The sequence below is a fragment of the Puma concolor genome, chromosome D3 (assembly GCF_028749965.1).
Source record: "Puma concolor isolate L17-30 chromosome D3, mPumCon1.1.hap2, whole genome shotgun sequence".
NCBI lineage: Eukaryota > Metazoa > Chordata > Mammalia > Carnivora > Felidae > Puma > Puma concolor.
In genome coordinates, this window is record NC_141678.1 from 40,808,044 (window position 1) to 40,834,633 (window position 26,590).

Genomic DNA, 26,590 nt, shown 5'->3' on the forward strand with positions numbered 1-26,590 from the left:
TAGAGACTTGATCTGTTTGTTTTGTTTAGGAGCTTGAGGTTTCCCCAGCTCCTAAGACAGTGCCCAACATGTGGGAGAGATCTGACAAAAAACTGAACAAAACAAGTGGTATCTGACTTGACTCTTGACCAGTGAGGACTGTTCCAGGCAGGATCAGCATTTGCAAAGGCACAACACTATGAAGACCTTTGGAATTTGCTGCTTTTAAGATGTCTGATGTACTTCCCTCATTCTTAGCCCCAAACGCAAACCTGTGCTGGGAGAAAATCCCATGTTTAAAATGTGATCTCTGGTGGTAGTTTGGGCTACAGAATGAGTTCTTCAGGAAGTTAGTAAAACTGATTGTTGGAATGAATAACTGTTCTGAAATACTCTCTGATTTAGACCTCAAATACTTCTTGCTTTCTGCCTATCAGATGCATGGTAGGATTGTAATTCTTCACTCCCACTGAAGTGTAGGTGTGGCCATATGACTTACTTTGCCCTCCCAAAATGTAAAAGGGCATAATGGACACTCTAAGAGTCCCTACTCTGCTCAGTAGATGTGTAGCATAAGCAAGAAATGGGCTTTTGTGTTATAAGCCATCACACATCCTCACATTCCATTGGTGAATCTTCACTGAAGCCCTGTGAGGAAGGTGCCGTTCCAATTTCCAAATAAGGAAAATGAGGCTTACTCATAGCCAACACGCCTCTGGACCTGTGTTCTCCACTGTGACAGCCACCAGCCACATGTAGCTTCTGAGTACTTGAAATGTGGCTGGTCCAAATTGAGATGTACTAACCAGATTCAAAATGTAAGTGTGAAATACATACCAGATTCAAAAATGGTATGAAATAAAGAATGGGAAATATTGCATTAGTAGTTTATGTTGAGTACTTGATGAATTAATATTTTATTATTTATTTATTTATTTTTAAGATTTTTCATTTTCAAGTAATCTCTATACCCAACTTGGGGCTCAAACTCACAACCCCAAGATCAAGAGTCACATGCTCCACCAAATGAGCCATCCAGACATCCTGATGAAATATTTTAGACACATTGGGTTAAATAAAATGTGTTATTAAAATGAGCTTCACCTGTTTATTTTTACTTTTTTCCTCCAATTTTTTATTTAAATTCCAGCTAGTTAACACACATTGCAATGTTAGTTTCATTTTTATTTTTGCTTTTTAAAAATAGGATTACTTAAAAAAAATAAAACTACATAGGTAGCCTGTGTGAGCAGCTTGCACTATATTTCTTTTGGATCCCACTGGTTCACAGGTTACAGACTGAGGAAGCAGAGACTGGAGGCCCTAAATCTAGGGCTCTCTCTGGTCTACAATCCTTTCCCCTCTGGAGCTGTTTTATTTGGTGTTGGTGGTTTAGCTGACAGCTCATCTACATGTATTTATTCACGGATTCATACAACAAATATTTATTGAACAGTTACTGTATGCAAAGCATGTGGGAGAGTGTTATGATTTTGCTCTGCCCAAAACTCCCAGTCCTGCTGAGGATAGAAGTCTTGTGCATGGAAAACTGATAAATGGCCAAGTTGGAAGGTAAACGAGATGCTAAAATAGGAATGCTGTTCAGGAAGGGAAATGTGAACTGGATTGGAGTAATAAAAATAATAATAAATAAATAAAGGCCTGTTTGAAGACCATCCTGCTCAGCTTTAAAATGCAATTTGCTCCTTGAACTTTCCTAAATAATCACAACCTAGGTAAACTAAGCAAGTCTGTATGTTAACTCATTTCTTCTGCTCCTCTGCTTGCTGATACTTTAAGAAGTCTGTCTGTGCACTTTATATATTATTTATTTTTATTATTAAAGTGTAGTTGACATACAAAGTTATAGGAGTTTCAGGTGCACAACACAGAGATTCAACAATTCTATACATCACTGAATGCTCAAAGTCTGTGTACTTTATTATTTATTTATTTAAATTTATTTTTTAAATTTATATCCAAATTAGTTAGCATATAGTGCAACAATGATTTCAGGAATAGATTCCTTAATGCCCCTTACCCATTTAGCCCATCCCCCCTCCCACAACCCCTCCAGTAACCCTGTTTGTTCTCCAACAGTCTCTTCTGTTTTGTCCCCTTCCCTGTCTTTATATTATTTTTGTTTCCCTTCCCTTGTGTTCATCTGTTTTGTCTTTAAAGTCCTCATATGAGTGAAGTCATATGATTTTTGTCTTTCTCTGACTGACTAATTTCATTTAGCATAATACCCTCCAGTGCCATTCACGTAGTTGCAAATGGCAAGATTTCATTCTTTTTGATTGCCGAGTAATACTCCATTGCATATATATATATACCACATCTTCTTTATCCATTCATCCATCGATGGACGTTTAGGCTCTTTGCATACTTTGGCTATTGTTGATAGTGCTGCTATAAACATGGGGGTACATGTGTCCCTTTGAAATAGCATACCTGTATCCCTTGGATAAATGCCTAGTAGTGCAATTGCTGGGCCATAGGCTAGTTCTGTTTTTAATTTTTTGAGGAACTCCCATACCGTTTTCCAGAGTGGCTGCACCAGGTTGCATTCCCACCAGCAGTGCAAAAGAGATCCTCTTTCTCCGCATCCTTGCCAACATCTGTTGTTGCCTTGAGTTGTTAATGTTAGCCATTCTGACAGGTGTGAGGTGCTATCTCATTGTGGTTTTGATTTCTATTTCCCTGATGATGAATGACGTTGAGCATTTTTTTCATGTGTCGGTTGGCCATCTGAATGTCTTCTTTGGAGAAGTGTCTGTTCGTGTCTTTTGCCCATTTCTTCACTGGATTATTTGTTTTTTGGGTGTTGAGTTTGATAAGTTCTTTATAGATTTTGGATAGTAACCCTTTATCTGATATGTTGTTTGCAAATATCTTCTCCCATTCTGTCGGTTGCCTTTTAGTTTTGCTGATTGTTTCCTTCACTGTGCAGAAGGTTTTTATTTTGATGAGGTCCCAATAGTTCATTTTTGCTTTTGTTTCCCTTGCCTCTAAAGATGTGTTGAGGGGGGCGCCTGGGTGGCGCAGTCGGTTGAGCATCCGACTTCAGCCAGGTCACGATCTCGTGGTCCGTGAGTTCAAGCCCCGCGTCAGGCTCTGGGCTGATGGCTCAGAGCCTGGAGCCTGTTTCCGATTCTGTGTCTCCCTCTCTCTCTGCCCCTGCCCCGTTCATGCTCTGTCTCTCTCCGAAAAATAAATAAATGTTGAAAAAAAAAAAATTAAAAAAAAAAAAAGATGTGTTGAGGAAGAAGTTGGTACTGCCGAGATCAAAGAGGTTTTTGCCTGCTTTCTCCTCGAGGATTTTGATGGCTTCCTGTCTTATATTTAGGTCTTTCATCCATTTTGAGTTTGTTTTTGTGTATGGTGTAAGAAAGTGGTCCAGGTTCATTCTTCTGCATGTCGCTGTCCAATTTTCCCAGCACCACTTGCTGAAGAGACTGTCTATTCCATTGGATATTCTTTCCTCCTTTGTCAAAGATTAGTTGGCCATATGTTTGTGGGTCCATTTCTGGCTTCTCTATTGTGTTCCATTGATCTGAGTGTCTGTCTTTGTGCCAGTACCATACTGTCTTGATGATTATAGCTTTGTAATATAGCTTGAAGTGCAGGATTGTGATGCCTCCTGCTCTGGTTTTCGTTTTCAAGAGTGCTTTGGATATTTGGGGTCTTTTCTGGTTCCATACAAATTTTAGGATTATTTGTTCTAGCTCTGTGAAGAATGCTGGTGTTATTTTGATAGGGATTGCATTGAATATGTAGATTACTTTGGGTAGTATTGACATTTTATCAATATTTGTTCTTCCTATCCAGGAGCATGGAATCTTTTTCCAGTGTGTGTGTGTGTGTGTGTCTTCTTCAATTTCTTTCATAAGCTTTTTATAGTTTTCAGTGTATAGATTTTTCACCTCTTTGGTTAGATTTATTCTGAGGCATTTTATGGTTTTTAGTGCAATTGTAAATGGGATCAATTCCTTGATTTCTCTTTCTGTTGCTTCATTGTTGGTGTATAGGAATGCAACCGATTTTATTTCCTGCAACTCTGCTGAATTCATGAATCAGTTCTAGCAGTTTTTTGGTGGAATGTTTGGGTTTTCCATATGGATCACGTCATCTGTGAAGAGCAAAAGTTTGACCTCCTATTGGCTGATTTGGATGCCTTTTATTTCTTTGTGTAGTCTGATTGCAGAGGCTAAGATTTCCAAAGCTATGTTGTATAACAGTGGCGAGAGTGGACATCCCTGTCTTGTTCCTGACCTTAGGGGGAAAGCTCTGTTTTTCCCCCATTGAGGATGATATTAGCATTGGGTCTTTCATATATGGCTTTTATGATCTTGAGGTATGGTCCTTCTATCCCTGCTTTCTTGAGGGTTTTTATCAAGAAAGGGTGCTGTATTTTGTCAAATGCTTTCTCTGCATCTATTGAGAGGATCTTATGGTTCTTGTCCTTTCTTTCATTGATGTGATGAATCACATTGATTGGTTTGTGGATATTGAACCAGCCCTGCATCCCAGGTATAAATCCCACTTGGTCTTGGTGAATAATTTTTTTAATGTATTGTTGGATCCAGTTGGCTAATATCTTGTTGAGGATTTTTGCATCCATGTTCATCAGGGAAATTGGTCTATAGTTCTCCTTTTTAGTGGGGTCTCTGGTTTTGGAATCAAGGTAATGCTGGTTTCATAGAAAGAGTTTGGAAGTTTTCCTCCCATTTCTATTTTTTGGAACAGCTTCAAGAGAATAGGTATTCAATAGAGAATAGGAAGAGAACTCTTCCTTAAATGTTTGGTAGCATTCCTCTGGAAACCCATCTGGCCCCAGACTTGTTTTTTGGAGAGATTTTTGATTTCTAATGCAATTTCTTTACTGCTTATGGGTCTGTTCAAATTTTCTATTTTTTCCCGTTTCAGTTTTGATAGTGTATATGTTTCTAGGAATTTGTCCATTTCTTTCAGATTGCCCATTTTATTGGCATATAATTGCTCATAATATTCTCTTATTATTGTTTTTATTTCTGCTGTGTTGGTTGTGATCTCTCCTCTTTCATTCTTGATTTTATTTATTTGGGTCCTTTCCTTTTACTTTGTGATCAAACTGGCAAGGGGTTTATCAATTTTGTTAATTCTTTCAAAGAACCAGCTTTCAAACAACCATTGATCTGTTCTACTATTTTTGTTGTTGTTGTTGTTGTTGTTGTTGTTGTTGTTGTTGTTTCGATAGCATTAATTTTTGCTCTAAACTTTATTATTTCCTGTCTTCTGCTGGTTTGGGGTCTTGTTTGCTGTTCTTTCTCCAGCTCTTTAAGGCGTAAGGTTAGGTTGCGTATCTGAGATCTTTCTTCCTTCTTTAGGAAGGCCTGGATTGCTATATACTTTCCTCTTATGACTGCCTTTCCTGCGTCCCAGAGGTTTTGGGTTGTGGTGTTATGATTTTCATTGGCCTCCATGAACTTTTTAATTTCCTCTTTAACTTCTTGGTTAGGTCATTCATTCTTTAGTAGGATGTTCTTTAGTCTCCAAGTATTTGTTACCTTTCCAAATTTTTTCTTGTGGTTGATTTCAAGTTTCATAGTGTTGTGGTCTGAAAATATGCACGGTATGATCTTGATCTTTTTGTACTTGTTGAGGGCTGATTTGTGTCCCAGTATGTGGTCTATTCTGGAAAACGTTCTGTGTGCACTGGAGAAGAATGTATATTCCACTGCTTTAGGATGAAATGTTCTGAATAAATCTGTTAAGTCCATCTGGTCCAATGTGTCATTCAAAGCCATTGTTTCCTTGTTGATTTTTTGATTAGAAGATCTGTCTATTGCTGTGAGTGGGGTCTTGAAGTCCCCTACTATTATGGTATTGCTATCAATTTCTTTATGTTTGTGACTAATTGATTTATATATTTGGGTGCATCCACATTTGGTGCATAAATGTTTACAATTGTTAGGTGTTCTTGGTGAATAGATCCCTTGATTATGATATAATGCCCTTCTGCATCTCTTGATACAGTCTTTATTTTAAAGTCTAGATTGTCTGATGTAAGTATGGCTACTCCGGCTTTCTTTTGTTGACCATTAGCATGATAGATGGTTCTCCATCCCCTTACTTTCAATCTGAAGGTGTTTTTAGGTCTAAAGTGGTTCTCTTGTAAACAGTATATAGATGGATCTTGGTTTCTTATCCATTCTGTTACCCTGTGTCTTTTGATTGGAGCATTGAGTCCATTGATGTTTAGAGTGAGTACTGAAAGATATGAATTTATTGCCATTATGATGCTTATAGAGTTGGAGTTTCTGGTGGTGTTCTCTGATCCTTTCTAGTCTTTGTTGCTTTTGTTTTATATATATATATATATATATATATATATATATATATATATATATATATATTTATATATAAATATATAAATATATTATATATAAATATATATATAATATATTTATATATAAAAATATATATTATATACATAAATATATATATACTTTATATATATATATATATTTTTTTTTTCCCCATCTTTTTTCCCCTCAGAGAGTCCCCCTTAAAATTTCTTGCAGGGCTGGTTTAGTGGTCACAAACTCCTTTAATTTTTGTTTGCCTGGGAAACTTTTTCTCTCTCCTTCTATTTTGAATGACAGCCTTGCTGGATAAAGAATTCTTGGCTGCATATGTTTCACATTGAATATATTCTGCCACTCCTTTCTGGTCTGTCAAGTTTCTGTGGATAGGTCTGCTGCAAACCTGATCTGTCTTCCCTTGTAGGTTAAGGATTTTTTTTCCCTTGCTGCTTTCATGATTCTCTCTTTGCCTGAGTATTTTGTGAATTTGACTATGATATGCCTAGTTAATGGTCGGTTTTTGTTGAATCTAGTGGGAGTCCTCTGTACTTCCTGGATTTTGATGTCTGTGTCTTTCCCCAGGTTAGGCAAGTTTTCCAATATAATTTGCTCACATACCCCTTCTATCCCTATTTCTCTCTGTTCCTCTTCCGGGACCCTATGATTCCGATGTTGTTCCTTTTTAATGAGTCACTGATTTCTCTAATTCTTAAATTGTGCTCTTTTGCCTTAGTTTCCCTCTTTTTTTCTGCTTCATTATTCTCCATAAGTTTGTCTTCTATATCACTGATTTTCTGTTCTGCCTCATCCATCCTTGCCTCCGTGGCCTCCATTCGAGATTACAGCTCAGTTATAGCATTTTTTATTTTATCCTAACTAGCTTTACCTCTTTTATCTCCGCAGAAAGGGATTCTAATCTATTTTCGACTCCAGCTAGCATTCTTATCATCGTGATTCTAAATTCTGGTTCAGACATCTTCTTATCTCTGTGTTGGTTAAGTCCCTGGCTGTTGTTTCTTCCTGCTCTTTATTTTGGGGTGGATTCCTTGGTTTCATTGTTTTGAAGAGAGAAAAGGAATTAATGAAGTGAAAAAATTAAAATTAAAAAAATATTAAAATTTAAAAATTGAAAACAAACACACACACACAAAATCTAATAAATGAAGCTAGATCCTAGGTGTGTTTTGGTATGGGTGTTGAAAGCAGCTTGATAGATTAGAGAATAAAAGGGGAAATAAGAAAAAAAGAAAATCGTTTGAAATTTTTAAAAAATGAATATACTGAAGTAGACTAAAATGAAATGATGGAAGTAAAATAGAATTTGAAAAAATTTACACAGAAGTAAAAAATACAGTAGAGAAAAATTAAAGAAAAATATTAATAAAAATTGAAAATAAAAATGAATTTTTTTCTTTCTGTATTCAAGAAAAAGAAAAGAAACAAAAAAGAGAAAAAAGAAAAAAAAGAAAGAAAACTGAATAGATGGACCAATGAACAGACTGAAATGTGACTGAAATTACTTCATTTTCCCCTAGAAGTCAAACTATGAAGCACTTTATAGTCCATAAACTAAGCAGGCGGAGAGACTTGTGTTCCTGAAGAGCGAGGTTAGCCCAGCTCGGTGCGACTTAGTGTAATGACTCCGTTCTCCACTAGATGGCGCTGCTTTGCTTACTGGGGTGCCGTGGTGCTTGTAGGTGCATATGCGCATGCGCGGGAGCCGTGAAAATGGCGTCACCCAGGTACCCAGTCTCTAGTATCTCAACTCTGTTCTCCCTGATGAGCAATCGCTCACTTGTCCTTTGTCTTCGGCTTCCATCCACTCCCCACTTTTACACAGTCTGTGACCAAGCCCCAGGCAACACCTCCCTCCTGAGTTTTGTCTCCGATGCGGCTGTTTTTTCGGACCCCTTACTTCTGAGGGACTGCGGTTTTGTCCAGCTCTGCTTCTCTGCTGAGGGTCTCATGGAACAATGGCCGCGGGCCAGCCGCACCGAGGAATGTTCGCAGGGCCGTGCTTTTGCTGATGCTCAGAGGCTGTAGCCGGGTGCCAGCTCGCCCCAGAAAAAGTTCGTGAGATCGTGTAGCAGCAGCGTTTCAAGGATTATAGAAAATCACGACACGCATCTGGCACCAGGCTTTACCTTTAATGACCTTGTTCCAGCACCAGCAAATGTGGTTGTTCTCCCAGGTCCACTGGGGCCTTGCCTTTGGGGGACCCACACAGCCTCCACCAGGTGTCCTCCCAGCAGGGGAACCGCCTCTCCCCATGTGGCCTGAAGAACCCCGGACTCCACTCTGCTGCTGGGGATTCACCCTTCTCACCAGGTATGGAGCTGTGGAGTTTCAGACTCTGCCCTCCCCCTGTTTATAGTCTTAATGGAATTTAAGCCCTCTCCTTTCTCCTTTCTCCCTTTTTTAGTTCAGTCCCTGTGGCTGTTTCCACTTTCTCTCCAGCTGTTTTTTTGGGGGGTGTTTTCCCGTATTCTCCCCCCACCCCATCTCTGTTCACTCTCCGCCCGCAAAACCACCTCCCTTCCTGCGGCTTCTCACTCCCCAAGGTCATCTCTCCGCGCCGCGTACATGCTGAATTCTGTGGTTCAGGTTGTGCAGATTGTTGTGTTAATCCTCAGATGAGTTTTCTAGGTATGCAGGATGGTTTAGTGTTGGTCTGGTTTAGTGCTGGTTGGTATTTTATGGACGCGAGACACATAAAAAGCTTCCATGCTGTTCCGCCGTCTTGGCTCCTCCAGTCTGTGTACTTTAGATGTAAGTACTTAACATTGGGGGGAGGGGGAGGGACACTAAAGAATTCTGCTTCGGTTTGTCCCAGTTAAGGGACTGAAAAATAACAACATTGATGACATATGTCACAAGTGAAAATAACTGGACAATTCTAAATTTTCATTCTTATTTTTCTAAGTTTATTTATTTATTTGAAAGAGAGGGTGAGAGAGAGAATCCCAAGGAGGCTCCACATTGTCCCTGCGGAGCCCAGTGCAGGGCTCAATCCCACCACCGGGAGATCATGACCTGAGCTGAAGTCAGATGCTTAACCAACTGAGCCATCCATGCCCCTAAATTTTCATTCTTAAATGATTACTGAAAGGATTATTAAATCTAAAATGTGAGCTGATAAACCATGACCACATTTTCATTTGTTAACAATTCAATTCTCATGTCAAACCCTTTGATTTCTATATGCCTTTTAATTAAACCTTCTGTCTAATAAGGCTTTTTCTTGATCTTTTATAAGCCAAGTACCCTCTGCCAGTGATTTACACAGTGTGATCTACGGTCAATATTGTCAATTGTCAATATTGGAGATAATTGGCCCCAGCCCAGATTTATGGAGTTAGAGCTTCAGGGGGTGTGGCCTGAGAATCTGTGTTTTTTCCAGGTGATTCCTATGCACCCTAAAGTTGGAAAGACACTGCAACTAGTCTAGCATATGAATAACTTGATGTCTTGCATTCCCCCTGACAAGATCAAAGGGCAGGAGGGTTGAGGCCTAGAAAACATTTTGAAAGTCCTCCAACAGTCAAGGGGAGCGGAGAGGATTATTTATAATCCCTTGGTGCCAAGAAATCTGGAACTTCCAAAGCTGTGGGCTAATACATCTTGCAATAGTTATTCAGCATGCAGGAAATCCCTCCTCCTACAGTGCCAGTGGCACAAGGAGTCTTGGCATCCTTAAATAAAACGAAGTTGGGATTTTTTCAGGTTACCCCAGGACTTCTGATTTCCGGCTTTGTTATCTGAAAGTAAGCAAAATGATTATACTCTTTTCCTTCTTCAAGGTGGATGACTGTACCTGGTAATTGTTCTTAATGGCCAAAATAAAACAGTGGTTTGAGGAGAGATATTGAGCAAATGGTTCAGGAAAACAGATCTCGTAAAAGATCATTCCTTCCTGGCAAGAAGAGAGCAGCCTAGAAGGGCGTTGATGCAGCATTTCCTCGAAAGAACAGTCTCTTTGCATCCCAGATGTAGCTTGAATTCCCTTTCGTTTGGGGCATTGAGCAGATCTGGGTACTTTTATTTTTTAACGTTTTGTTCTATAATTCATTTTAGACTTACAAGAAGTTACAAAAATGGTACAGTGACTTCCTGGGTACTCTTCGTCCAGCTTCCCTCAATGATAACATCTTACATAACCATAAAGTATTATCAAAACCAGGAAATTGAAATTTGTACAATGTTATTAGCTATACTACAAACTTGGCCTTTTTTGCGTGTGGTTATCTAGACAAGATGGCTCAGAAGCCACCTTGGGAAGTATCTTACAATACACACTGGATATGTACCCAGCACACAGCATGAAACACTAGCTTCACTTCAAACTCCATGAACATTCATAAGAGCAGCCACAGTGCCCTGTGGAAGGTAGCAACATATTCTTTTCTGTAAGGATTAGCCATAATATCTCTGCACAGCTGTGGTTTTGGGTTCAAGTTTTCTGAGGGCTGCAAACAAGTATCAAAGAGCCTGCGTGTTGCCTTGTGCAGTTAATAAAAACAGGTCCTTACATTTCTATAGAGTTTTAGATTTATAAAACCTTTACACGTATCTTACTGTATTGATCTCTTGCAATCAATGCAGGGCATTAGGAACCATACTATAATTTTATATTTTATAGGTTAGGAAACTGAATGTCAGAGAGGTTAAAAGAGTTGGGCCCATGCATAGATTCTGGTGATCTCTTCATTCTAATGCCTCTTTTATTTTTTCTACTCTCCACATATTTTGTTGTTTCAATTTTTTTATTAAGCATTTTGATGAATCAAATGATTCTATAAGGTTTATTGTGAAAACAAACAGTCCCTTACACAGCCCTTGCTTCCTCGCTCTGGTTAACAATCCCCAGAAGGAACCACTCACACTTTTAACCACAACTTTTTGTCCTTATCTTCACATCTCTAATAACATGCTTGTACCACTATTTGTTGATTTTTTACTTCTGGGCACTATATCTACCAATTTCCCACATTGGAAGGTGAGGATTTTGTGTTCTGTCATTAACTTTTCCACTGCACCTATATCATACACATGTGACCAACCCCACCCCCTACTCAAGATATATCACAATCTGGGGTATATTGGTATTTGGGGATTTCTTTTTTGTGACTATAAATGCTAGTCACTGCTGATTAAGTCATAGTATACTATGATTACTCCTCAACTTTATATTTTCCCTGGAGTTAGTAATTGTCAAGATTTTTTCCTCTTTGCTTAGTTTTCTAAGCAACTTACTCATATCTAATATATTTCAATGTATTTCCCCATGGTCTAAATCTCTTGTCAATATAAGTGATTTTCTATCAGTTTCATCTTCTTGGAATTTTCTCTCCCCAACTGTTTTGACCTCCTCTTTGCTAGGCTGGTTACTATCTAGGCTCACAACAAAACTATCATCTTGGATTTCCTCCACTTTTTTCCTGGGGATTCTTTTTACAGCTCTCTTTTGTTGGATTCCCTGAATTCTTTCTTGGTTTATTCGCTCATTTTGGTAGAGTACTTCCTTGGGTATCTTCCCCTAATATCTTCCAAGGGTAGTTGGAGATAAATGTTTTGGGACTTTGCATGTGTGGAGACATTTTTATTCTAGTCTCATATTTAATTGATAATTTGTCTGGAGATAGAATTTTGAATCTAAGTATTATTTTCCTGAGAATTTTTACATTACTTTATTCTCTTTGTTTACAATGTGGCCATAAGAAATCTAGAGTCATTCTAATACCAGATTATTTATAAGGAATCTGTTTTTTTTTTTTTTTTCCTTTTTGGAATTTTTTTTTTAAAGTTTCTATTATTTATTTGGAAAGAGGGAGAGAGAGAGAGAATGTGTGTGGGAGGGGCAGAGAGAGAGGGAGAGGGAGAATCCCAAGCAGGCTCCACACTGTCAGTGCAGAGCCCGGTGTGGGACTCAATCCCACAAACCATGAGAGCCAAAATCAAGAGTCAGACACTTAATAGACTGAGTCACCCAGATGCCCCTCCTTTTTGGAAGTTTTCAAGGTCATGCTCTCTCCCTCATTTCACAGTGATGTGCCTTTGAGTATTGCTATTTTCATCTATTGTGCTGGGCACTTGGTGAGCCCTTTCCATCTGAAAACTCTTGTATGTTGGTTATGAGAAATGTTCTCGAGTTGTTTGTTTGTTTTATCCCTCCATTTGGTCTGTTCTCTCTTCTTTCTCAAATTCCTTATATTTATTTGCTGGATATTCTGTATTCGGTCCCAATTTTCTTGCCTTTTTTATTTTCTTTCTCTGTCTTCCCCCCTCTCCCCTCCCCCCCCCCCCCCACTTTCTGAGACATTTCTTAAATCTTCTATCTCCTCTAGTGAGTGTTATTTTTTTTTTTTAATGCTCTTCAGTGATTCCAAGGTGTACATTTTTTCAAGATTTTAAAGCCTCTAAAATCAGGATTTTTTTCATAACTAATGGCCCATTACAATGACTGTTGTCCAGGCAGTAGTCATAGCACCATTGTCATTGCTTATACAAACTTGTCATCTCACATGAGTTATAAGCATTGTTGATACCACACATGTCAAGAAATGTAGTTGAAGGCAAGGAAAAAGCCAAATGCCTTGGAATAAATGAAAGAAATATCAAAGCAACAAGGAGCTCATATGACCAACTTGTACCTTGTGCAAGATTATCACTGAAGCCTTGAACTTCAGCTGATCAGAAGCTTCCTGCTGACTTTGAAGAGAAGTGCATGACATCCAGTAATGTACAGCTCAATCAAGAAAAGATGAAACTATGATGTAAGTAAAAAATACAGTGCTAGAGTTAAAATTTGAAAGATAGATATCAGTAGCTTGGGAAAAAGTCCCTAAAATTCCAGTGGAGTAATTGGCCAAGAAATGATGCATTTCTGTACTCTAATGGCATGAAGAAAGGAATTCAATAAAGGAGAAAAGATGTCAGTGATTCTGACTTGGGAAGTGGTTTCAGAAGATTCAAAGTCTGAATGTGAAGATGTTTAGGAAGTAATGCATTTTTCTTATATTTTCATACACACACAATGGTGATGAGCTATAATACATCTATCTCTAAGCCATATTAAAAGTTTTTCAGTAGGTAAAAATAAAAATTGTGCATTTTTATTTTTTTTATTTAAAAAAATTTTTTTTGAACATTTTATTTATTTTTCAGACAGAGAGAGAGAGAGCATGAACAGGGGAGGGCCAGAAAAAGAGGGAGACACAGAATCCGAAACAGGCTCCAGGCTCTGAGCTGTCAGCACAGAGCCCTACGCAGGGCTCGAACCCACGGACCGTGAGACCATGACCTGAGCCGAAGTCGGACGCTCAACCAACTGAGCCACCCAGGCGCCCCAAAATTGTGCATTTTTAAACAGTAGTAAAAAAATAATCTTATGATTGGTGCCATCCTAGAGATGGGTATTTTCTATTTCTAAGAGCTGTTTTTTTCTGAAATTTTTGCTGACATCCTGTTCTTGTTTCATGGATAAAATATTTGATCATCTCTGGGAGGACATTAATGACTGTTTTTTATTTTTTTATTTTTTTATTTTTAATCTTTTTTTCAACATTTATTTATTTTTGGGACAGAGAGAGACAGAGCATGAACAGGGGAGGGGCAGAGAGAGAGGGAGACACAGAATCGGAAACAGGCTCCAGGCTCTGAGCCATCAGCCCAGAGCCTGACGCGGGGCTCGAACTCCCGGACCGCGAGATCGTGACCTGGCTGAAGTCGGACGCTTAACCGACTGCGCCACCCAGGCGCCCCATGTTTTTTAAAGTTTTCATTAATATGTATAATCTGGATCTCCTCTGAATTGATTCCCCACCCCCACCCCACTGATGTTTAGAACTACATTTTTCATATAGGTAATTCCCCCTCAAATGTCTGATAACAAAAGTTTAGCAGTAATAAACTGTTTGGACTCTCTGTAGACTAGTAAGTCTTGGGCTTTCCTAAAGGCTGAGCTTCATTCTTGGCTGAGGATCATTCTTGGCTTCAGAATTTAAAAATAATTTTTTTTTTTAATGTTTATTTATTTTTGAGAGAGAGAGACAGAGAGAAAGCAAGTTAGGGAGGGGCAGAGAGAGAGGAAGACACAGAATCTGAAGCAGGCTCCAGGCTCTGAGCTGTCAGCACAGAGCCCGATACAGGGCTTGAACTCAAGAACCATGAGATCATGACCTAAGCAGAAGAAGTTGGACGCTCAACCAACTGAGCCACCCAGGTGCCCCTTTGCTTCAGAATTTTTTTAGGTATTTTCTCTGTAATTGTTACCTGCTTGGGAGGTTTATGCCTGACAGCTAGGATTCAGGAAGCAAGTTTGGTCCTCTGACAAGGTGGGGTAGGGTATTCATCCCACTGAAGGTTTGGGGGAGGAGGCTTGAGATGTGACCCTCCTGTCTTCATTATCTCCTGTATTGGACTGGTGTGGCCATTTCTCTCATTGTCTAGTGCTATCCATGGAAAATCAGGCTTCCTCTTATGGAGGGCAAAGTCAGTTCACTTTTTCTTCTGCTTTCTGCCTCCCAGTATTTTGTGGCTATTGTCGTCTCTGTTATTCTCTTTGTTCTGAGCGTTTATGGCTTTTGTTTGTCCTTTTGCCATACTTTCAGTTGTGTTTCTGGAAGGAGAAGCTATAAATGTGTGTGTTCTGTCTTTAAACAGAATCTCTTCATATTCTCCTGCTTAATTGGAATATTTTCCAAATAAGTTGTATAATTTTCTTTAATGTTAATATTTCTAGATATTTCTTTTCTTTTTTGACCTCTTCACTTTATACTCTCCAAACCATAATCCTTTTATTTTGTTTTGTTTTGTTTACAGCAGAGAAAATAATTTAGGAAAGAATAGAAGGAAATGGGAAGGAAGACAACTTTAGGTGGTATTTTATTTAATTCCCACAAAACCCAGCAAGACAGGCACAAGCATCCTGTTACATGTGAGAGAAAGCTCAGAGAGGTTACATACCTGCCTCAGAATTTCATCAAGCAGATCCTAGAATAACATTTAGACTCTTGACTCTGATTCTCCTTGCTCTTTCTGTCATTCTAAGCACCCTGTCAAATGTCCTTGGTATCTGAGACAATATTCTTCTTCAAGCCACATTCTAGATCCTTCCATTCATTTCACAGCTATGGCAGAACACATTCCCTTCTTCCCATTCTCTCAACCAAAGGCAACTCACATAGCGTTTTACCAGCCCCTTGTTTCCTCCAACCTGTAACACCAACCAGTTGTAGATCACCAATCTCAGTCAAGACTTCATGGTGGAAACCTATGAAGTCTTGGGGTTTGTTTCCCAACTGAGAAATGGAAGTGTTGATATATAGACGTTTCCAGTGATCCACACAGGTGAACATCTTCCCTGACTGGCAGGCCTTAAATGGAGTCAGTCATTCTGATTATCCATGTCAAAGTGAGCTGGGTCAGTGGGGCCTGAAGCCAGACTCTCCTCAAGAGTTCAGCTGGGAGTGGAGTATGCTGGGCCTGAGGGACAGGGATCAACAGGCTGAGATCTGAATAGGAAAGGGTTGCAGCTAAAGACTTAAGGGGCAATCACCAAAAGGGATCTATTAGACAAGATACACTTTGAGGTGGTCAGCCTGCCACATTGTCAGCATCTGGAGTGAGAGGAAGGACTGAGAATAGGACCAAACTAAGAACAGGACCAAACTGGCAGGTATGATACAGGGCACTCAGTTAAATTTGAATTTCAGATAAGCAACTGATCATTCTTCAGTATGAGTGTGTCCTATGCAATATGTGAGACATGATTATACAAAAACTATTCTGTTGTTTATCTGAAATTTGAATTTAATTGGGTATCATGTATTTTTATTTGCTAAACCTAGCAACCTTAAGTAAGGAGTAGATGTGTGCAGCCTCCAGATATACTTAGAACTACAAACCACCTTGAAGGCTTTCTTGAAACAAAATCTTAGAAGGAAGCCAAATATATTAAAAAAAGCAATGAATCCGCTCAAGTTTAAGCAAGGATGGGGCCTCTCTCCCATTAGCCTTCTTTCTCACTCCTACTTTCCTACAGTGACTTGAGGCACCACAGCCAAAAGGACAATTTCCTGAAGGGCATGCATAACTTCTTCCTTTCAGGAGGAGATGGGTTTCTTGGGTTATCTGTGCAGGCCCCTTAGGAAGTACTGCCACGTCCGTCAGTGGAAATGTTAGAATAAGTGTTGACCAGTAGTGAAGGCCCGACTTACGAGAGCTGGAAACATAAGTGCTGGTGACAGGACTCTGTCCCCTGAGGTAATGAGGCTCAGGTGGGCAGTACAGGCTTCCAGTTGGCTTCATCCTAGAAGGTGCCAATGTGGATGGCTTTGCAGACCTTCTCTAGTGTCTAGGGGATCTGATACATGAGCCGCTGAATGGGGTCTAGATAATACCAGTATAATCATGGAGGGGAAGAAGTATATACTTTCCTAAAGTGGCACCATTTTTTTTTAAATGCAATCCTTTTTTTTTTTTTAAGTTTATTTTACATATTTTGAGAGAGAGAATGTGTGCACACAGGGGAGGAGCACAGAGAGAGAGAGAGAGAGAGAGAGAGAGAGAGAGAGAGAGGGAGAGAGAGAATCCCAAACAAGCTCTGTGCTGTTAGGGCAGAGCCTAACAATATCAAGAGCCAGATGCTCAACTGATTGAGCCACCCAGGTGCCTCTAAAGTGGCACTATTTAATGGAGGACAGCATGGTATGATTTAGCACATGACATTTATTTTTTTAATTTTTAAAAATCTTTTATTTATTTTTGAGAGTGGGAGTGGGGGAGGGACAGAGAGAGAGGGAAACAGAAGATCCCAAGCAGGCTTTGCACTGACAGCAGCAAGCCTGATGTGGGGCTCGAACTCACAAACTGAGATCATGACCTGAGCCAATGTCAGATGCTCGATGAACTGAGCTACCCAGGGGCCCCTGATTTATCACATAACATTTATTACTTCTGATACTTATCTTTTTTTTTTTTTTTTTAAATTTTTTTTCAACGTTTTTATTTATTTTTGGGACAGAGAGAGACAGAGCATGAACGGGGGAGGGGCAGAGAGAGAGGGAGACACAGAATCAGAAACAGGCTCCAGGCTCCAAGCCATCAGCTCAGAGCCTGACGCGGGGCTCGAACTCACGGACCGCGAGATCGTGACCTGGCTGAAGTCGGACGCTTAACCGACTGCGCCACCCAGGCGCCCCCTGATACTTATCTTTTTAAGAATATTGTTTGTAATATATGCCAAAGATTCAAGATTAGTTCAAGACTCACAGGAGTAGAGAAAAAAATAGGACTATATTTGAAATTCCTAAGTATACTTACAATAATACAAATTATTATAGCATATCAATGGATCTTATAGTCAGCCGGGGAATCACTGCAGCACTGGATAGTATATCTTGCATTCAACTGATATCTACTTAATGAAATTTTGCAGCATAAAGGATATTCGTGACAGTGTATAATATTTTGCACTGATAGAACCAGGAAAGACAAAGAGACAGATGATCGATGTAAATGAAAAAAATGCATATATGTCATGAAACCACACAAACGATAAAGCTTTTGTCTTCTGTCCCAAACAGAATGGTCTTCAATCCAAGACAGATGCAGGAAAGAGCATCTAGCTGCTTAACATGAGAGCAGGGTTGTCGGCTTAGATAAATGACACCCCAGAGTCCTGAAAGAAGTTGCAGATGTGATCACAGGGCAATCCGACCGGGAGGAATTGGGGAAACAGAGAGCCGGCAAAAGACCGGAGATGGGCAAATGAGTTCCAGATTTTCCAGCCCAACAGGAAAAGCGACTTATGGATCTGTGCACTGGTGAAGTTTAATGCTGAGCTTCAGCGAAACTCCAATGAATGATTAAAGGGGCTTTGTGCGTATTTATTAAAGAAAAGTGGTGACTGCTAGGCACTCTCTTGAGTTCCCTGAAATCTGAGCTCAGGCCAACCAACCTTGTTTCCATTTTGTAGCACTTGACTGGAGGAACAGGAAAATATTGTAGTCAGAAATGACTTATTTGAGCAAGACATTTGCCAGGAGTCTCTCATGACATCCTTGTGTACAGGAAATGTGGACTGCTGATTCCAGGATCCGCTGTGTTCCAGTTTTCACTACATAAGACTTCAGTCTCAAAGGTGCAAAGAAATAAAATGATCGTAACAGAAATACTTAGAAATGAACTTTTAAAAAAAACTAATGACTTTTTGATGTGAGATAGTCACACTCAAATATCTTTCCTCACTTGGGTTAGTTTGCTAGGATGGCAATAACAAAATATCACAGACTGGGGGACTTAAACAAGAGAAATTTATTTTCTCACAGCTCTGGAGGCTGAAGTCCAAGGTCAAGGTATCAACAGCGTTGGTTTCTCCTGAGGCCCTTTTCCTTGGCTTGTAGATGGCCCTCTTCTCCCTGTGTCTTCCCATGGTCTTTCCTCTGTGTGTCTGTGCCCTAATCTCCTCTTCTGGGGTGCCTGGGTAGCTCAGTTGGTTAAGCATCTGACTCTGGATTTCGGCACAGGTCATGATCTCAAGGTTTGTGAGTTCAAGTCCCTCATTGGGATCTGTGCTGACAGCATGGAGCCTGCTTGGAATTCTCTCTCACTCTCTGTCTCTGCCCCTCTCCTATTCATGCTCTCTCTCTCTCTCTCTCTCTCAAAATAAATAAATAAACATTTTTTAAAAAATCTCATCTTCCTGGGGTGCCTGGGTGGCTCAGTCGGTTAAGTGGCCGACTTCGGCTCAGGTCATGATCTCGCAGTCCGTGAGTTCGAGCCCCACGTCGGGCTCTGTGCTGACAGCTCAGAGCCTGGAGCCTGTTTCAGATTCAGTGTCTCCCTCTCTCTGACCCTCCCCCGTTCATGCTCTGTCTCTCTCTGTCTCAAAAATAAATAAACGTTTAAAAAAAATTTTTTTTAAATAAAATCTCATCTTCTTATTAGGCACCAGTCATATTGGATTATAGCCCACTCTGATGGCTTCTTTTAAACTTGCAGGAGGCATTACCCTATCTTCAAATAGTCACTATTTAAGGTACTGCAGGTTAGGACTCCACATAGGAATTCCAGGGGACATAATTTAGCTCATAACATCACTTGATACTAGCATCTGTCCCAACCCAAATCACCAACTCCTTTGTCTGTTGATGGCTTGCTGATTTTCTTGTATAATACATTACTAAAAATAGGCACTATGATATTAAATGCTTACTATGTGCCAGGCACTGTTTTATGTGCATTACCCATATGTACTCACTTAATACTATTAAAGCCTCTTAAGGTGAATATTATTAATTCATTTTATAGAATTGAGGCTCTTGGTCAGGTAGGATTTCAACCTGGATGAGCTGGATCCAGAATCCATTTAAATAGCTATCTTATTTGAAGGGATTCAAATCAATTGTGAAGTGAAATTATAAATCTTGCAAAAGATGCTGGACTTCAAGAAGTCTTTCAGAGAATTGTTTGGAGGAAATCCAAAATAGAAAATAAAAAAAAGAGATCTGGAAGAGTCAGACTTAATTGAGGAAGAAAAGATTCACGAAGCCCTCAAAGGACCACAGAAATGAATTACTTGACTATAAAAGGAAAAGTAAGGATATCAAGACAATGAATCAAGCCTTCTAATATTTTTGCAGAAATGGCTGTCTTTATGATGATAATCTGAATGCCAAAAATGAAATGAAGATGACCACACCTTGCTGTCATAGTTTTGTCAGAAGATCTCCCTCCTTTCATAAAATAACAAGACTCGAGCCATTCTTTTTTGTTCTCAGAACTGATGCACTATTGCCATCATAACTGAAATTTTGTTAACTTGCAAGTAAAATGAATTCATTTGCAAGACGTTTGCTTTTTTTTTTTAAGATTCATTCCAATAAAACATTATTTTCAATATTTAATGGATTTTTTTCTGTTTTAAATGGTGTTAAGTGGGTTTTTTTTTTTTTTCAGGATTATTTATGCTCAGCCAATGACCTTCTATATTATTTCAGCTGATTAAACAACTGCACCAGAAATGATTAACTGATTAGTGTCAAATTGGAGATAAGTGTTTCTGATGATATACCTTGGGGATTCTTGTTTTATATTTTAATGTTTACTTTGGTAAAGAGCTATCAGGCATGCTTATTTAATAAGTTGGTGTTGAAAACCTGGGAGGGATAGCTTATATGACAGATAACAGCAAGGTCCACAACGATTTCAGGGCTAGAACATGAATTAAAACTGTAAGAAGAGGGATGCCTGGGTGGCTCAGTCAGTTAAGCCTCCGACTTCAGCTCAGGTCATGATCTCATGGTCTGTGAGTTCAAGCCCCACATTGGGCTCTGTGCTGACAGTTCAGAGCCTGGATCTGCTTTAGATTTTTGTGTCTTCCTCTCTCTCTGCCCCTCCCCTGCTCGCACTCTGTCTCTCTCTCAAAAAATAAATAAACATTAAAAAGTTTTTTTGAAATAAACATTAAAAACACTGTAAGAAGAATTTTAACTAGAAAACAATGCATTTAGGTTAAACAGTGTCTATTTCACAAATACAGGAGAGAAAAGAACTGGCCAGACTGCAGACTCAAAAGCATGATCTAAATGTTTGATGACATTCCTAGATTAAGCTAAATAATCCTAGTTTATCACATCCTAGCTATTATCTGGGGCCTTGTGCTCCTTCGTAGATATCATTAAAAACAACAGCACAGCAAAACTGTTGTAAACTGGAGTGCAGCCAGGATATCAAGATATTGTCAAACCATGTCCTATAGAAAATATCAAGTCCTTAGGAAATGATACAAAGAGATATATAGGAGCCATTTTCACATATTTGTCAGCCGCTTTCAGATATTTGGAATGTGGAGAAGACAGCAGCTTGCTGTGGATTGTTCTAGGGAACCCAGGGTGAAATAGTCAAAAGGTATATTTGGGTTTAACATATAGAAGAGCTTGTAACACTTCAAGGAAACAGTAACCTTTTTGTCCCTTGATTTCCTTCAGCACTGTTTTGTAGTTTTCAGGGTCTTTTGCCTCCTTGGCTACGTTGATTCATACCTATTTTATTCTTTTTGATGCTAATGTCAATGGAATTGGTTCCTTCATTTCTTTTCTTGGATTGTCTATTTTTCTCCACGATAGATTAGTTTGGACTGGTCTAGAATTTCATATAAATGTAATCATACAGCATGAACTCTTGTGTAAGGCTGCTTTCATTGTGCCTAATTGTTTTGAGTTTCATCCGTACTGTTGACTATTTCAGTAATTCATCACTTTCTATTGCCCAATGGAATTGCATTGCATGAGTAGACTACAGCTTGTTTAGCCAGTCCCATGTTAATGGATGCCTAGCTATTTTCAGTTTGGGGTTATTGTGAAGAAAGCTGCTATAACTGTTCCTGTACAATTGTGTGGATATGTGTTTTCAGTCCTCTTGAGCAAGGACCTGGGACTGGAATTGCTGGCTCATAGGGTAGGTGTATGCTTAGTTTATAAAGAAACTGTCAGAGCTTTTCCCAAAGTAGTTGAGGTAAATGTATTATTTATTTAAAAAAAATTTTTTTAATGTTTATTTTTGAGAGACAGAGAGAGAGTGAGGAGGGGAGGGGCAGAGAGAGAGGGAGACACAGAATCTGAAGCAGGCTCTAGGCTCTGAGCGGTCAGCACAGAGCCCAATGCAGGGCTTGAACTCACAGACCCTGAGGTCATGACTTGAGCTGAAGTTGGACGCTTAACCAAGCCACCCAGGCACCCCATATTTTTTAAATTTTAGTAATTTTTTCTTCAGTTTTGTAAGGTGGGTCTCTCTCTCTCTCTCTCCCTTTTTTTAAGTTTATTTATTTATTTTGAGAGACACAAAGAGCAAGTGGGGGAGGGACAGAAAGCAAGGTGGACAGAGGATCCGAAGCAGGCTCTGTGCTGACAGCAGAGAGTCAGAAGTAGGGCTCAAAGACTCGAATTCATGAACCACGAGATCATGACCTGAGCCAAAGTCAGACACTCAACTGACTGAGCCACCCAGCCCCCCCCCCCCCCCCGCACCCCCCCCAAGGTGGGTCTCTTAATGGTCACCACCTGCCATTCAGTGCCTGCCTCGTCCTGGTGTTAGGCCCTTGGCCAGGGAGGGAAGCCATTGGTCTCTGGGAAATAAAGTCTGGGTGCAGCACCTCTCACAAAAGGAGGGTTTCTGGTCACAAAAGTTTATGGCTCAGGTGATCCCAGGGGTTCTTCCAGGCTCATTCACACTGCCATGCTCAATGCACTTCATATCCCTTTTTATTTGGTCTGAATTGCCTATCAAGCATTTTTGTATTCAAAGACACATGTTCTGAAGGATTCAATAAAACCCTTTTCATTATGAATGTGATAGCAGATGCAGCCTTGTGCATCATGTGTTCTACTTGACCCTTGTGAGCTGGGAAAGGATACTTTTATGTTTCAACTTTAAATCTTAAAGGAGAAATATAGTCTGAACTTCTAGTCTGTATAACTGACATTTTCCCACCTACTGGAGCACAAGGCAGTAGGTAGTTTGGGGCAACTGAGATACAGTGAGATTGTTTCTCTTCCAATGTGGCTGTTAACCACCTATGAGAGAGCTCCCTTCTCAGGGTTATTTGGTGAGTCAAAGGGTCTTTGTGCATGTAGAACTTAGAACATTTCTAGAGGACTGACCAGAGTAAGATAAGACGCCGGAGAAGACATTGCCACAAAGTATTTCCCAAGGCTTCCTGCTACTGGTTGTGACTAATTTTGTTGTAGGCAAAATCCATCTTCTGGAAGTACATTGGTTAAGATTAGGCTCAGAAAAAGTTCAAAATATCAATAATTTACACAAGGCAGAAGTCTTTTTCTCTCTCACGTAGCAGTCCAGAAGCCAGCAGCAGCCCAGGGCTATGATAGCTCCATGATGGCATTCCAAGGCTCATTCCAATAGATGTGAGAAGGCCGAAAACACTCCTAGAGCTCCAGAAGAGAGAACTGAGCAAACTCTGCCTTTTTTTCTTTTCAATTGAAGTATAGTTGATACAGTGTTACATTAGTTTCATGAGTATAACACAGTGATTTGATGAGTCTATACATTATTTACTCTCTCTAAAAGAAAAAAAAATGTTTCTCCTAAGCCAGATGTTAAGCACTGGTAGTATTAACAAAGAACATGTGCCTTTTTTGGATAAGGAGATATCTTGGTTGTACTAGATACTGATGCTTACCTCTGGTTGGCCTCAGCTCTTGGTTACATGACCACACTGAACAGCAGGGAAGGCTAACATATAGAACCTAAAAACTGCGGTTCTGTTATTAAACTAAAAGGGAAAAATGAGTGTTAGGAGGGGATTATTAATCTCTGCCATAGCAGCACTGGAGCAGATAAGTTAGTCTCCACATCTGCACCATCCAGTATGGCAGCCAGCAACCACATATGCTGCTAAGCACTTGAAATATGGCACATCCAAAGTGGGATATGTTGTAACTACAAAATATACACAGAATTTCAACAACTCAGTATGAAAAAAAAGGATGTAAAATATCTGTTTTTATATTGATTACATATTGAAATGATAGTATTTGGATATATTGAGTAAAATATGTTATTAAAATTAATTTCACCTGTTTCTTTTTACTTTTTTTAATGTGGCTACTAGAAAGTTTAAAATGATATATATGCCCCATATTATATTTCTTTCCTTTTTTTTTTTTTTTTTTTTTTTTTTTTAAGAAAGAGGGCACATGCAAGTTGGAGAGGGAGGGAGTAGAGGGAGACAGAAAGAGAATCTTAAGCAGGCTCTATGCTCAGCCCTGAGACAGCCTCTGTGCTGACAGCTCAGAGCCTGGAGCCTGCTTTGGATACTGTGTCTCCCTCTCTTGCTCCTCCCCATTCTCTCTCTCTCTCTGTCTCAAAAATAAATAAACATTAAACAAATTTTTTTAAAGGCATATGGGTAACTCAGTCGGTTAAGCAACTTCGGCTCAGGTCATGATCTCATGGCTTGTGGGTGTGAGTCCCACCACAGGCTCTGTGCTGAAAGCTCACAACCTATAGCCCACTTCAGATTCTGTGTCTCCCCCTCTTTCTCTGCCCTCCCCCACTTGCACTCTGTCTCTCTGTCTCTCTCTCTCTCTCAAAAAATAATTAATATGGGAATGCAAGCTGGTGCAGCCACTCTGGAAAACAGTATGGAGGTTCCTCAAAAAACTAAAAATAGAACTATCCTACAACCCAACAATTGCACTACTAGGCATTTATCCACGGGATACAGGTGTGCTGTTTCAAAGGGACACATGCACCCCCATGTTTATAGCAGCACTATCTACAATAGCCAAAGTATGGAAAGAGCCCAAATATCCAGCGATGGATGAATGGATAAAGAAGATATATATACACACAATGGAGTATTACTTGGCAATCAAAAAGAATGAAATCTTTCCATTTGCAACTGTGTGGATGGAACTGGAGGGTATTATGCTAACTGAAATTAGTCAGAGAAAGACAAAAATCATATGATTTCACTCATATTAAGACAAAACAGATGAACATAAGGGAAGGGAAACAAAAATAATATAAAAACAGGGAGGGGGACAAAACATAAGAGGCTCATAAATACACAGAACAAACTGAGGGTTGCTGAAGGGGTTGTGGGAGGGTGGATGGGCTAAATGGGTAAGGGGCACTAAGGAATCTACTCCTGAAATCATTGTTGCACTATATGCTAACTAATTTGGATGTAAATTTAAAAAAAATTTTTAAATTAAAAAAAAAAACTATTAAGGAAATACCAATGTTCATAAAAAAGTGAGGATATGGGAACCCCCATGAACAAATTAGCAGGAATATACACTGGTGCCTCCATGATGCAATGTAATCTGGAAAACTTGGTCAAAATAAATATATGCATACCCTAAAAAAATTAATAAACATTAAAAAATTTTTTTTTGAAGTTTTAAGTTTAGATTCTCTAAAACTTTGTATATAAATTCAACTGAATTTGGCTATGCCTGGCCATATTTAAATATCTAGCCATTCTGTTTTCCTTTACACATAGTACAGGAATTATAGGATTCCTACCAATTTCAGCAATCTACTAATAATAGAACTTGTTAATATTTAGAGTTAAATAATCAAGATACAAAATATAAATGTGGGTAAGGGAAGAATTACTACTGCCCAATGGACAGTCTCGGGTTGGAGATGTTAAGTACTATTTTCATGGAAGCCTGGGGAATGCTGTCATTACTAATAATCATAAACAAGTAATCACAATGACTGTGGAAGTCTTTTTGCACCTGGGAAATGGCCCCCAAAAGAAGTAATATCATACCACTCTGAACCTGCTTAGACAGTTAGGCACGGAAATTTTATGATTATAGTGTCTCATTGTTTCCCACTTGGAGTGTGAATATGCTTGTGTCATGACACAAAGGGGTTAATTTTCTTTTAGAAGGAGGGTGGCGCGCTAGGGCCTGGAGGCGACAGGCTTTGAACAACTATTCCTTTGGCAAGTTTTACTGGTGCAAGAGAATGAATGTCACTATTATTGCACATGGATTTTTGTGTATGTGCCTAAAGTTCAATCTTTTTCATTTTATGATGGTATTCAGTAGTAAAGCTGGAGCTATTTTGTCTCTCAGCTGAAACCAGCCTACCAGGGATATGAATTCCCTTTTCTAAGGTACAAAATTCCTGAAGCCTACAAAGGCCCATTGAGGAATTGTCATGTCAAAAAGTTCTAGAACAGGAAGAGATCTTAGAGCTGTCATTGCAGCTCTGCCTTGTCATACGTGAAGAATGTGACCCTCAGAAACAATCCACCGCTGGGAACTATGGCAGAACTAGGCTAACACCCATTTCTTTCTACCTCTCTCTTGAAGGACAGATATGTATCATTTTCACTTCTGACTATAAAAGCAGGCACACATAGTATGGATATAATAGCTAAAATATCTCACTATGTTAATTAAATAAGTGTGTGCTTTTTTTTTTAAGTTTATTTATTTATTTTGAGAGAGGCAGAGATGAGTGGGGGAAGGGCAGAGAGAGAGAGAACCCCAAGCACACTCAGCCCTGTCAGCACAGAGCATGACCTGAGCTGAAACCAAGAGTCTGCCACTTAACTGACTGAGCCGTCCAGGCGCCCCAATAAATGTGTGCTTTTAAATATGAAGTTACAGTTTGTTCTCAGCCTGCAGTCACACAAACATACACAAATTCGCTTCTCCACCTGTCTTCCTCCAGCCTTTACCACTAAGTGGGCACCCTCTGCCAAGGGAAGAAAACTC

At 39.5% G+C, this 26,590-nt stretch overlaps 1 long non-coding RNA gene across 2 annotated transcripts in view; it reads left to right on the forward strand.

Annotated features, from left to right (window-relative positions):
• The window catches only part of LOC147575520 (uncharacterized), a 145,373-nt gene that overhangs the window by 68,171 nt on the left and 50,612 nt on the right, over positions 1 to 26,590 (forward strand). The window contains exon 6 of one of the 2 annotated variants that reach the window (XR_015242474.1): positions 17,912 to 20,228. The exons of the other annotated variant lie outside the window; for it this stretch is intronic. This is a non-coding gene — a long non-coding RNA (uncharacterized LOC147575520). Of the gene's footprint in view, positions 1 to 17,911; positions 20,229 to 26,590 lie in introns of those variants that run through there. 2 annotated transcript variants of the gene reach the window in all.